This window comes from Sorex araneus, chromosome 5 (genome assembly GCF_027595985.1).
Source record: "Sorex araneus isolate mSorAra2 chromosome 5, mSorAra2.pri, whole genome shotgun sequence".
In the NCBI taxonomy this organism is placed as follows: Eukaryota; Metazoa; Chordata; class Mammalia; order Eulipotyphla; family Soricidae; genus Sorex; species Sorex araneus.
The window spans coordinates 75,873,961-75,887,484 of record NC_073306.1 but is presented as its reverse complement, the minus strand read 5'-3'; positions in this window follow the sequence as shown (position 1 = coordinate 75,887,484).

Genomic DNA, 13,524 nt, shown 5'->3' with positions numbered 1-13,524 from the left:
ATGCATATATACATGATGAACTTACTGACTGCGATGTTTTTACAATTATAGAACTTTATAAACAATTTAAATGCCCAGGAATGGAGAGTGTTTTAATAAAATGATATATTCACATAATGTGTATGGTATAGATACACAGTATATAACTAGCATGCCACTGTATAAAAAGATAGAGGAAATGTCTGAGGCCAAAGGAATAGTACAACAAGGTGGATGCTTGCCTAGCTCATGGCCAAGCAGGTTTGATCATAGGCATTCCATATGGTCCCCTGAGCCCACCAGGGTGAACCCTGAGCACAGAGCCAGGAGTAAACCATTGCCAGATATGATGCCCAAAAATAAAAAAAGAGACAGGGAAAATCTCTAGAACTGATTTTGGGTGAATTTCATAACACATACTAAGTGATAGCAAATCCCCAAATTGTAGTATCTGGAGTATTTGATCTTTTGTGTAAGTGTTTGGGTATATGAAAATACACAGGCATCTGCTTCTTTATGCAGAGACAATTTAAAAGTAAAAAAACATTTTCAATGAACATCCCCCAAAATAGCTATCATTTCATAAAGAATGATAGTAACTTTGTAGTGGAGAACCCAACACACACCAACCTAATCAAGGTAAATATCATTCCCTATGACATATGACTATATCATGATTCCCATAAGATGGGATAAAAGGGTTACAGTATAATTTCTGTGGAATTCTTGCTAAAACTGCATATTCTTACCCCAATCATGAGCAAATATTACACAAACCAAATCAGTGGAAAAGCCCATAAAGTCATTGATCACTGCTAAGTGCCAAAGTTCACACTTTCAGAAGAACAAAAGCAACCAGTGGGGATGTGGGGAAAAAAGGGACACTCTTTCACTGTTGGTGGAAATGCTGACTGATCCAGCCTTTTCAGAAAACAATATGGACACTCCTTCAAAAACTGGAAATTGAGCTTCCATATGACCCTGAAATACCACTTCTGGGATTATATCCCGAGGGTGCAAAAAAGCACAGTAGAAATGACATCTGTACCTATATGTTCATTGCAGCACTGTTCACAATAGCCAAAATTTGGAAACAACCCAAGTGCCTGAGAACAGACAACTGGTTAAAGAAACTTTGGTACATCTACACAGTGGAATACTATGCAGCTGTTAGGAAAGATGAAGTCATAAAATTTGCTTATAGGTGGATAGACATGGAGAGTATAATGCTAAGTGAAATGAGTCAGAAAGAGAAGGACAGACATAGAAGGACTGCACTCATTTGTGGAATGTAAAATAACAAAACATAAGATTGACACCCAAGGACAGTAAACACAAGGGTCAGGAGGATTGCTCCGTAGTTGGAAGACTGCCTTATGAGTGGGAGGAGAAGGCACCTGGGATAGAGAAGGGATCACTAAAAAAATGATGGTTGGAGGCATCAGTCCGGATAGGAGATGTGTCCTGAAAGTAGATAAAGGACCAAACATGATAACCTCTCAGTTTCTGTATTGGAAACCATAATGCCCAAAAGTAGAGAGAAAGTATGAGGTAAATTGTCTGCCATGGAGGTAGGGGAGGGTGGAAAAGGAGGGTATACTGGGGAGATTGGTGGTGGGGAATGTGCACTAGTAGAGGGATGTGTTTGATCATTGTATGAATGTAACTTAAACATGAAAGCTTGTAACTGTATCTCACGGTGATTAAAAAAAATTCACTGTATCACTGTCATCCCTTTGATCATCGATTTTCTCGAGCAGACACCAGTAACTTCTCCATTCCTCCTAGCCTTGAGATTTTAGCAGCTTCTCTTTACTCGTTCTTCCCAGCGGTGCCTTAAACAGATAAATAAACAAATAAATAAATTTTTAAAAAGTGCCAAAGTCATTAAAGCCTGAAGCTGTCACACACACACACACACACACACACACACACACACACACACACACACACACACACACACTGGAAGCAAAATTCAATGTGGCTTCCTTGTGAGGACCCAGGCATCATTGAAAAAAAAATGGTATTTGCAAGAATATCATTGAATTCCAAATGAGGTCTCTAGTTTAGTTCACATTATTAATGTTAATTTCATATTCTCACTCACTCATTCTGTTGATGAGAGATGTTTATATGCGTAGGAGCAGCTTGATATAAAGGAGCTCCTCATAGCTTTTTGGTAACAATTTGTGAGTCTGAAACTTGTTCAAAATATGTTGTTTTACAGAAAAATAAAATAAAATAAACATGAATTAAGGTGTTTCTGGGGAACTCCACATTTCTACTACTCCTATAAAAATTTCAAGACAGTTTTAAAAACACATACCACTATTCTTAAGATAACAGAGGGCAGAAGGGCAACCTCAAAGGTTGGTAAATTAGGGAAGTAGAGGAGAAAACTTGAAGGGGCACCTGAGAAAATGGAGCATCGGAGAGATTTTTAAATGACCTCTTTTGTGTTGCTAAATTTACTTATAACCTGGGATGGGCTACAACCACAAAGACACAAGATTCATTAGGTAAATTCAAGGACTTTTTAAAAATACATCTACCTCCTGTCCCAAACGTTCAAACTTAACCTTTCTTCTGAAAAGGCAATCTGCTCTTCACCCTGCCCACACGCCAGACTCTGAGACCTAGATTATCACACGAGCAGAACCATCACCTTGTCCTGATTCAGTAGGTTCTTGTTATATTATCAGCTTGAGATCCTAAGGGTATATGGAGAGGTGCCTACTCATTGCTAAAAGAGTTCACACACAATTTTTATCCTTCACAGAACTTTGTCCTTAAAAGCTATTTGGGGATCAACTTCATTATACTTTTCTACCAACCATATTAGAAGGGAACTTATCTCCCCTCTATGGCTTTGTCTCAAAAGAAATGAGACAAAGGTCTCAAGAGAAATGAGACAAAGGTCTCAAAACAACCATTTGAGGCACACACACACACCAAAAAAAAAAAACAGTTTTGGTAAATCAAATGTAATGTCACCAGCTGCTGCACCCTTTTAAGTTTCAGAAAACTGATATGTACAGGCAAATACGTACAGGTCATTCAAACGACATTCTCTGTCACTGCATCTTCCACACTCTGTTCACATTGTAAACAGAGCTCGTTATACTTTGCAAACCCTTTTTTTTACTGATTACTTACCTTAATTTTCAAATTGCATTGTAATATAAGTAGGGTAGATATTTCCTCTTAATAATTATGCTTATCCTCTACAAGTTTCTGTTCCCCCCAATTTTTGTTGAAATATTAATGCTATGATAGAACAGTGTGTGGGGCGTTTGCCTTGCACAAGGCCAACCCAGGTTCGATTCCTCCATCCCTCTCGGAGAACCCAGCAAGCTACTGAGAATATCCTGCCCACACGGCAGAGCCTGGCAAGCTACCCATGGCGCATTCGATATGAGAAAAACAATAACAACAAGTCTCACAATGGAGATGTTATTGATGCCCGCTTGAGCATATCGATGAACAATGCACCAACAGACACACCATCCTGGCACCCAGAACTCAGACTTCCAGAACTATGAGAAATTTTTGTAGTTTATAATCAGCCAGTCTGCAACATTCTGATTTAAGAATTGAAATAACATCAAGAAACTTGCTATCTGACGCTATTTGGTTAACCGCCACAGAGCCCCTTTTTCTATAGAAGCCAAACTTGGGCACAAGTCATAGAAAAAGAATGGCACTGAATTAACCTGGGAGGCAGGCTTTAGGTGCTTAACTGTATGGGTCCTTAGTATCTTGGTTCATTTAGGAACTATTCAGAGGATGTTAGGAGAGTCAGATAGGAAGTAATTTTTTTTTTAATAATTAAAGGCTCCAAAAGAATCATTAGATATTTGATGTTGGAGATATATGAGCTTTGGTGGCTCCTATTACAGAAAAAAATTTTTTTCAGTGAACCAGCTTGCTATGCTTTACATTTTGCCCTGGTATATGTCTTAAAGCTATGGCTTTTACCTTGTCAAACCCAAAATAATAATAGGGCTTCAGAGTCATGCTTGACCCTTCAGTGGACTGCTGGGCTCCAAGAGATCCTTCCAAAACCTGACCACAGGTTTATAATACAAAATAAGATCCAAGAATCTGGAGAAGGGCAGGTGTGATAAGAAATTGCATTCCTTCTAGCTCCTGGCTCTGCAGAGAACGGTGCCCATGGGGAAATTCATACCGGTCTGTAATGGTCCCAGAGTTCAGTTGCACAAAGTTTAGCAAATCTGATAGCTGTCCTTCACTTCTTAGAGGAACATCAGTAACACAATAGCATCATGAGAAGCCTGGACGGGCGAGCCATAGCAGATGTTGCATACATGCACAGGTAGAGTTCATCCTCCCTGGATAGTCTACAATCCCCGTGTCACCGAGCCTTTGCTTCCAGGGCCAAGAAGAAGAGAGTTGCCTGTTTGTTTCAGCGTGGTAGTAACTGTGGGGATTTTCACATGTGCAAAACAGCATTCTAACAAATAGGGGAGCATGGAGCTGCGCTACATGCTGGAATTGAAGGTCATGAGGAAGAGACCCAGACCAGTAAACTTGGCTGTTTTGTCCCGAACTTGTAAATCCAAACAATCTCACAGTTATGAAATGGAAAGTTTGTGGGGGAAAAAACAAATGCTTTGGTTATTACAGTGTTACTACATTCATAAAATATATTTCATTGGGGGGAGTTTACACAGGGGGTAATGAGATTTTTGCTTTATACATTATTTATAACTGCTTAATCCAGGTACTGTGAGCTATTTTTTTATTCCTTCTTTTTCACAGCTACAAAACACTTCACTATTTCTAATTTATTTCTGCTTACAATACAGATGTTCTCAATTGTGTTTCTAACTACATTTCAACCGTTATGATCGCGTTTATTTGTTTGTGTCAGCACACAAGCCGGGCTTGAAAGTGCCATACACAATAGTGAGGCTTCAAGAAACCTGTAAAAAGGCCTCTTGTGCTTCAGTTATCAGCAAATTAATGTATGCTGGAAGGCACTATCTTTGCAATCGGTGGCTTTAATCTTCAGCTCATTCCCCCACAGTTGGGGCAGCAGCAAGACAACCGTCTCGGGTGTGAAAAGGTTGCATGCCTCACAACAGTGCTTTTCAAGATGGCCATTTGGAAGAACATTTGGAGAACATTTGGGTTATGTCCTCTAACTGAATTTCCAAGCTGTCGCTAACGGACTACAGAAAATGCAGTCTGCACTGAATCCCAAGAAAGCAAGAGTATAAGAGCCTTGAAGGTCATATGTAACTATTGACATTTTCATTGTATTTCACACACTGGGTGGGAGGAGGGGTGTCCTCTTGTTACTTATAAGGCCATCAAAACTCACCCATTTGCACTGCCCAACAGATTGTCAGGGAAAGAGCCAATCTGAGCCACTGTGGGTGCTCTTCCCAGCCTTTGCGAACAAAGTTGAGTTTTGTTTGTGCAAAATCTGAGTCAGAGGGGCGTTCCTCCCCTCTCATCTCCACGGGCTGATGCACCTGATTAGATAACAGAAATCTGTGGGCTGAATGTTCATGTAGTGACATGAAAGCTAAGATGCAAAGACACTGAGGAAAAACAGCCTCCCACTCACTCACCGAGTTAAGTCAGGTGTCTGAAAACCAAAGTTCTTTAGGAAACTAACAACTGTCTAATTTAGCCAGAACACCCTCTGTGTGTCCTCTGATGGAGCATGAGGAAGAAAGAGCAGTATGTCCCAGGCTCTGGCCCCTTCTGACATATCATTTCATTTGGCCTGGGCCAGATTCTGAGGGGAGATGGGAGATACAAAGGAGCCTGGATACTTTACCAACTGTAGCGGTTCAGACTCCACACACCACATACACACACACACACATAACACACACACACACACAACACACACACACACAAACTGAAGAACAGAAGATGGCTGAACATTAACCTACTACTACATCACCTTCCCATGCCAAAGCAAAGAGCTTTTGGGTTTTCTAGAACAGGCTGGCAACTTGGTGTCATGTCAGGTTCCCTAGACTGAGGTCACTAGAATAGTTTCCCTCTTGAGACATGGTTAATTGAAATGCAAATCCAGCAGAAATGTATGTTCCTTCATGTTCCAGCACATGAAACATGGAGGAACTAAGGCTGTCTCAAATGGTCTTCGGCTAAGAGGCTTTTTCTAAGTGAAAAACAGAAAATAAAATATGGGTTAAAATGATCTCTTAGTGTTTCAAAACTCAAGCTCTTTGTCATAACTAAGAAATGGGAAAACAGAATAGAAGACTGACACTAATCTTTGCATTTCAGTTTTAAAAGATGCCCCTCAAACATCAGATAGCCTCTGTAGCCAAGTAAATGTAAGGATTGACACTAGAGTCTCAAAGCTAATCACCCTTTTCTACTCTAGCTTTCTGCATCTTGAATAATTGAACTACTAAATAGTGTGAAAAAAAACCCAACTCTCAACTATATGCTATGTGCTGTGTTTTGAAGAAGTACTGAATGATCATGGCTGTGCCCCCATCAACAACACCCTCCACCACACACACACACACACACACACACACACACACACACACACACACACACACACACACACACACTTCAAAATTCTCAAGTGGGCAAAATGTATGTTCATTGGCCTTTTACTCATTTCTTTACCCAACATCTTCACTCCCACTGATGAACCTCCAAAATTCTTCCCATTCCATTAATCCTTTTAGACCTTAGAAAATGAAACTAAAAACTAACATAATATATGTGACGATAGCAAGTAGTTTTATTTTAAACTAATCAAAACATTTTTTGTCATAAGGTGAGGAAAATTGTTACTTGTGATATTGTCGTTGTCGTTTAGGGAGTACAACCTAGCAGAGCTTAGGGACCACTCTCCACTCTGACTCTCCACTCTGTACTAACTGTTGTCCTGGTTGTGCTTGAGGAAGACCGTGCTGAGCGGAGGATCAACCCCAGGCCTCCCATAAGCAAAACATGTTCTCCTGTCCTTTGAGCTGTCTCTCTGGCTCAAGAAATGAGTCCTTAAATGTAGAATATCAGATATCATGAGATCTGAATAAAATATAATTACATCCAGGGGAAACAAACCAGTCAAGATAGTATCCATCTGGCAGGCCGGGAAAATTTCAGGACAGCAATTTCACATACAAAGCACATGTGCCTGTGTACATACAAAATACATGTTAATGTCTATGTGTGTGCACATGCACACACACACACACACACACACACACACACACACACTTTAGCTCCTTCCTATTCAGATCCTAATACTAATTCTTTTTAATTGACCTTAATGCCTGATACCTGAGTTCCTGAACTAGCTGACAGAATCTGGCTACTCTGGTTATTCTTAATAGATACAAACATGTTAGCTTCATTGGAAAGGCTAAATTAAAGTAGAGAAATTATTTGTTTTTATAGAGAGTTTGATCACTTGATTAGCCCTGGTTTATCGCAATCTAAGCTAATGGCTCATTCTTTCCAGTTTGATCTCCTTCATGTCCTTGAACCTATCGAGGTAGGAGGGGAGACAGAAAATGTTTGTTTTATTTAAGCTTGTGAAAATTACGGCTTTTATAAGTTCAATGTCACCAGGTTTCTTCCACAAGAAAGAAGAGTACACTTCCTAGTGAGAGATAGTTCTTTATTACATAGCAACTGTTCCTAATTCTCAGCAGATAGAGCATTCGAGAAAACAAGGATATTCTCACAAGTCAAAAAGAATAATGTGATGGTTTTTATGATTGACAGTTCTAAGCTCTCATAGCTCATTTCAAACTGAGTTTCTGAAATATGGAGAACAAAAGTGTGTCTACCACCTGAAGAGGCCATGACCAGGAGGAGGAATATAAACATCACCAAAAATATAAACATACCCGAACAACCATCATTTTCCAACATTGTTATTTAAATACAATGATAAGACTAAGGAAACTTAGACTGTGTTTACTAAAGCCACTAACAGTCCCCATAAAGGGTAAATTCAATTTTCCATGAAGTTGGAAATCTATAATGGTCTGGCATAGTCTCTGGATGTAGGGGAAATACTTTGATTTTCTTAATAAGCTTTTGTATACCTTAATCAGTGAGTATGTTAAAAACACTGGGAATGTTGTAGGGTTTTCTTCCTTTGCTTGTTTTTGAAATATGTGACAGTGCCTCAAAAAAAAAAAAAATCAAAACTGAAAATAAAATTTCACAGTCTATGTAGTAAAAGAAAAAAGTCATGTTTGAGAAACCCCCCAAGTGAATTCTGAGATTTACCCTAATTCAATGCCATATATAAAACTTTTAAGTCTACCTTTGAATTTTATGATATGCAATTTTCAGATTTAAACCCCATGTTTTCTAAACTTGATCCTTGGGGACAAAGAGAAAGAAGTGTACAATCTAACAAAATATATGTGTGTCAATGTAGAACTATCAGAAATGCAGAAAATAATTTTTTTTTTGTAATTCGTATTCATACCCTTCCTGGTAATGAAATAGCAGAGATGTGAACTATATCAAAATTGTTGGAGTCTAGGGGAAAGCTGCACAGAGAGTGAAATTAGCCCAAATCATAAGCATCTTTCCCAAGGTGTGTGTGTGTGTGTGTGTGTGTGTGTGTGTGTGTGTGTGTGTGTGTGTGTGTGGTGGGGCGTGGGGAAGTGTCATTAAGTGGTGGACATTCAAGACAATGTGAAGAAATCACAAAAGTCTAAACTCAGGTGATTTTTGACTTCAATAAATCTGCTCTCAGCATTGGCTCAGCAATTCATGTGCATGAAAACCACTCAGGAGGCCATCTGGTAGGAAGTGAAGCATCAATGGATTATTAGAAGACCCAGCTAGTCAGCTAACCCAAACTAAGTCATTGTCTTCTGAGTATTAATTTCCCATCCTGTAAAATAGGAATAGTATCGCCTATTCTGCAGCATGTTGGAAAAAAAAAACCGGGGTGAAATAGTATCATTTAGCTATGAATTTAGTGCTGCAATTTAATTCAATTTACCTGTGAATTGTAGGTGTTATTCAAATTCATGGTATTAATATTACTTGCTTGCATTGTATTTTCTTCTTTGCTGAAGGCAATTGTCAATCCAGTGTGTTCTAATTGCAAATCATCTCCTTATTACATGAAACATGAAAGATTTTGAACCAATCCAACTCATTTGGGTGTCCCAAGAGTAGAAACTCACAGAAAAGAAGGGCACACAAGGGAAGAGAGAGTTATTTGTTTCATTTATTTTAGGTTACAGCTCTTTCCTTTTCTTACCCCTTTGTCCCATAGACTGTCCCAAGACACTCTTAGACATTTCAACTTGGTTGAAAAGATGCAAATTTTCCCATCACAATGAGGAAAATAATCTGAGAAAGACACTCATATTCAAAAAACTATAGAAAGAAAACCAAAACCAAAAGCTGAAAGATTGAGAAAATGGGGAATACATATGAGAGAGGTGAGAGGCCTTGAACTTCCTTCCACAGGTGTTAGTTCAAACTTCACTGTGCATTAAGCTCTAGCCAAGATTTGGAATCATTTGCTCTGCCATTCTGATCCTTGATGGTCTAGTTCAATGGGACAACTCTTTGAACAATACTCTCTGGAAAATAAAATTTATACTCTCAAGAGAAGGAGTTCATGCCTCATGACACTGGGGAAGTTCTGTAGCATTGGGTTCTGTGGACAGTACTCAGGGGTGACATCCCTTTTTTATATCCACTTCTATCAGGCACCTCCAAAATAGGTCAAAACAAGCGCATTTAAGGTAAACAAATGTTTTTTTTCACATGTTGTTAAAGTTTGGGTGATGTGAGCTTTGGTATATATATATATATATATATACTTTGGTATATATATGTATGTATATATATACATACACACATATACATATATGTGTATATACCAAGTATATATGTATATATGCATATATATGCATATATATATTTCCCCCTATGATTTGTTGACTATCATCTGAACCCCATCAAATGTGGTGTGGTAATTATGGAGAATGGGTAGGGAGTGTTTTATGATATGTTGCATGGCTGCAAAAGCAGCCGCATGGTCCAGGAAAATGTTTACTCATATGTGAGGCTCAGCCCGAGAACATAGGGAGCAGCCTTGAGCATCTCGGCAGTTGGGTTGTGGGAGTTTGGGGCTGCCGTGGCTGTGTCTCTTGGGATGGAGAGCGCTCTCACCCACCCCCCTCTGGGGTGCCCCATGTGAAACAGCCTGGCACAGAGTCCGGTGGCATGGTTATGGGGGCCTCATGTTATGCTCCCTTTCGGGAGAAGCAGCCATATGATCTGGACAGTGGCCTATGATGAGATTATCTGGTGCCAGCAGGAGGTGGCTTATGGGTGTGTCCCCTGGATCACCAGACAAACAAATGTTTTTTACTCACTTGAGGTAAACAGTCTTAAAACAGGACCCTGACCCCCCCAGATAGCAACCGTAAATCTCCCTGTCATGGAATCTTGGACCTGCCAACCATCCAGAAGGACAAAAACTACACCAGGTGATAGTGTCAAGTCCTTGTTGAGCTGTATTAAGTGGGCGTATGTAGAAGGTAAGGTGTTGGCTTCTTGGAAAAGCCCTGTTGGCAATGGAATGAAGGGCCTTTGACACCTCAACTCACCACCATTTCTACCAGAAAGTAAGTGAAATAAGTCTATAAACCAAAATCTGGAACATATCAACAAAAACACAAATTCACATTGAATGTTGATTCTGATCTCTCCTTTCACTTGGATAATCACCATCACCAAGTAGCAGGATAGTTCTTTCAGGTCATTATCACCTGCCCTTGACATATTGGACCCACTTGCCTCATCTCTGAGTCATACTCAATCATATAGCCAGACACATAGTCTGTACGCTCTCCACTGACAGCTCCACACATTTGAATTCAAGAAAACGCTTGAATTGGTGAGGGATGACTAATGTCAGATGACACTTTAAGTCACAATATTGTAATATAGAAGTAGTATCCTGCATTATTTCTGACTTTACTAAGAAGTATGTTTGTAAATCTGATTAATAGACTAAATGCCTTTTTGTATTTTATTATTTTTTTGCAGGGATCAATATAGTGCAAGCAAATTAGTGTCATTAGGTTAGATTCCTTGTCATTATTGAGCTTTTCATATTTTCATCAAAAAACCGTTAGCATTTGACTTGTAGTTCAAGTGCTTTATGCAACGAAGAAGGAGGAGGTGGAGGAAGAAGGAGGAAGAGGAGAAGGAGTAGGAGGAGGAAGAGGAAAAGAAGGAGGGGAGGAAAAGGAGGAGAGGAAGAGGAGGAGGTGGAGGAGAGGAAGAAGGAGGGAATGAAGGAGGAAAGAAAGAGAGGGAGGAAGGAAGGAAGGAAGGAAGGAAGGAAGGAAGGAAGGAAGGAAGGAAGGAAGGAAGGAAGGAAGGAAGGAAGGAAGGAAGGAAGGAAGGAAGGAAGGAAGAAAACATCTATTTTAATTGGATCATTGTAATATACACAGTTACAAAGCTTTTATGATCAGGTTTCAGTCATACAATGTTCCAACACCCTTCCCTCCACCAGTATATATCTCCCACCACTGATGTCCCCAGTATCTTCCTGTCACCCCACTCCCACAGCCTGCCTTTATGGCAGTCACTTTCCTTCTTCTTCTTCTCTCTCTCTCTCTGTCTCTTTCTCTCCACTTCTCTCTCCCTCTCCCTCTCTTTCTCTCTGTCTCTCTCTGTCTATCTCACTCTTATCTTCTTTTGGGCATTATGGTTTAGCAATACAGATAGAGAGGCCATAATGTTTGGTCCTTTACCCACTTTCAGCACACATCTCTCATCCAGAGCTTTCCTTTTCAACCATCATTGAATCTATTTTTAATCAGTCCTTGAGAGCTTGACAGTGAAGATAGTATAGCAAGCCAAAGATGAGTGATATGGAAAAAGTGTGACTAAGGAAACAGTATTAGCTATATAAATATGTTTGGCACCAAAATCCATAAAAAAGAAATGGAATAAACAGTAATTTTTAAGGGGACAAGCACAGTTTTATTTAAATTTTAGAAAATATCTAGGGTCCCAATAACTTCCCCACCATTTTGCCACTATTGGTAGAGAAAACATGCATGTTGGGCTGGAGATAAGGGGCATTGGGTGAATGTGTACTACATGGAAGGTAAGGGTTCAACTTTCATTTCCAAACTTCTTAAATTGAGAGATTTTTATCTTTCCTTTTTTATGGCTTCACAAAGCAATTTCACAAATATTATTTATTCACCTAATAAACATTTATTGTATTTCTCTCCTTCACTAAGCACCGTGGCAGAAACTGAAGATAAAAGTAGAAAGCTAGGGATCAGAAGGATAGTACAGTAGGTAGGGCGTTTGTTTGCCTTCCATGAGACTAACCTAGGTTCCCCCGCATCCCAGATAGTCTCCCAACCACCACCACAAGGAAGCCCTGAGCACTGCTGAGTTTGATCCGAAACCCAAAAATAAACAAGTAAAAAATAAAATTAATATGTTCATTAATAGAAATTTCTTTCTTGAGAGAAATTTAAGGAAGGGAGAGTCTGCAAAGATCAGAATAGGACCGCAGTTATTTTAACATTCAATTTTCTCCTTGAATTCCAAAATCCTACCAATGCAAAACTAATTTCCCAGTGTTTTGCGAAAACTACCTCATTGCTTCTCATTCATTAATCTATGCTGCTAATCATTTGAGGGTTTTATCCAGCATAAGGGGAATCTCTCCTACCTTAATATTTCTAAGGATACCCGAAGACATCTGATACTGTCTCTGTCAACTCCTCAACTGAAAGGAAGTAATATTCCTTCTCCTAAATTGTAATAGATTAGATGCTAGATTTGCCAATAAACTTTGATTTAACCATTTGAAAAGCAATTACGGTTCACCTTTGATGAGCCCTGCACTGAGATTAAAAAAATATAGATAGATAGATAAATAGAGATAGATAGATAAATAGGTACCCCTGATAATATGAAGCACATAGAGAAAGAAATTAGAGAAAATGTGTTTGTGTGTGTGAGAGAGAAAGAGAGAGAGAGAGAGAGAGAGAGAGAGAGAGAGAGAGAGAACTTTACATGTAAAGATATACAAGGACCCAGAGAGAGATGTACAGGGGTTAAGGTGCTTGCCTTGAATTCTGCCAACACCAAATAGGATTCCCTGAGCAACACCAGGAATAATCCCTGAACACCAGCAAGTGTAGAAAATAAACATTAAAAGCTACTCAAATTATAAAGCAAATATTCCACAAATAGAAGTAAGATCAGTTCCCTACGGGAGACATTTTCACCTGTCATCTCACTAAGGTCCTCAGCATTCTGTGACAAGGTAAGGCTAAATAACTGAAGCAGACAGTCCTCATGTTTTAAGCATTATCTTCTGTTTTTTATTTAAATCTTTCAAAATTTTACTCTGTGTTATGAAAATATGTCCTCTGAGCCCTTTAGAAAACAAGTCCGTCTAATTACACTTAGAAAAGAAATCATATCAGGTTAATCTTCTTACTTCATTGGAAATAATAAATAAGATAACTAGAATGATCTAGTTAA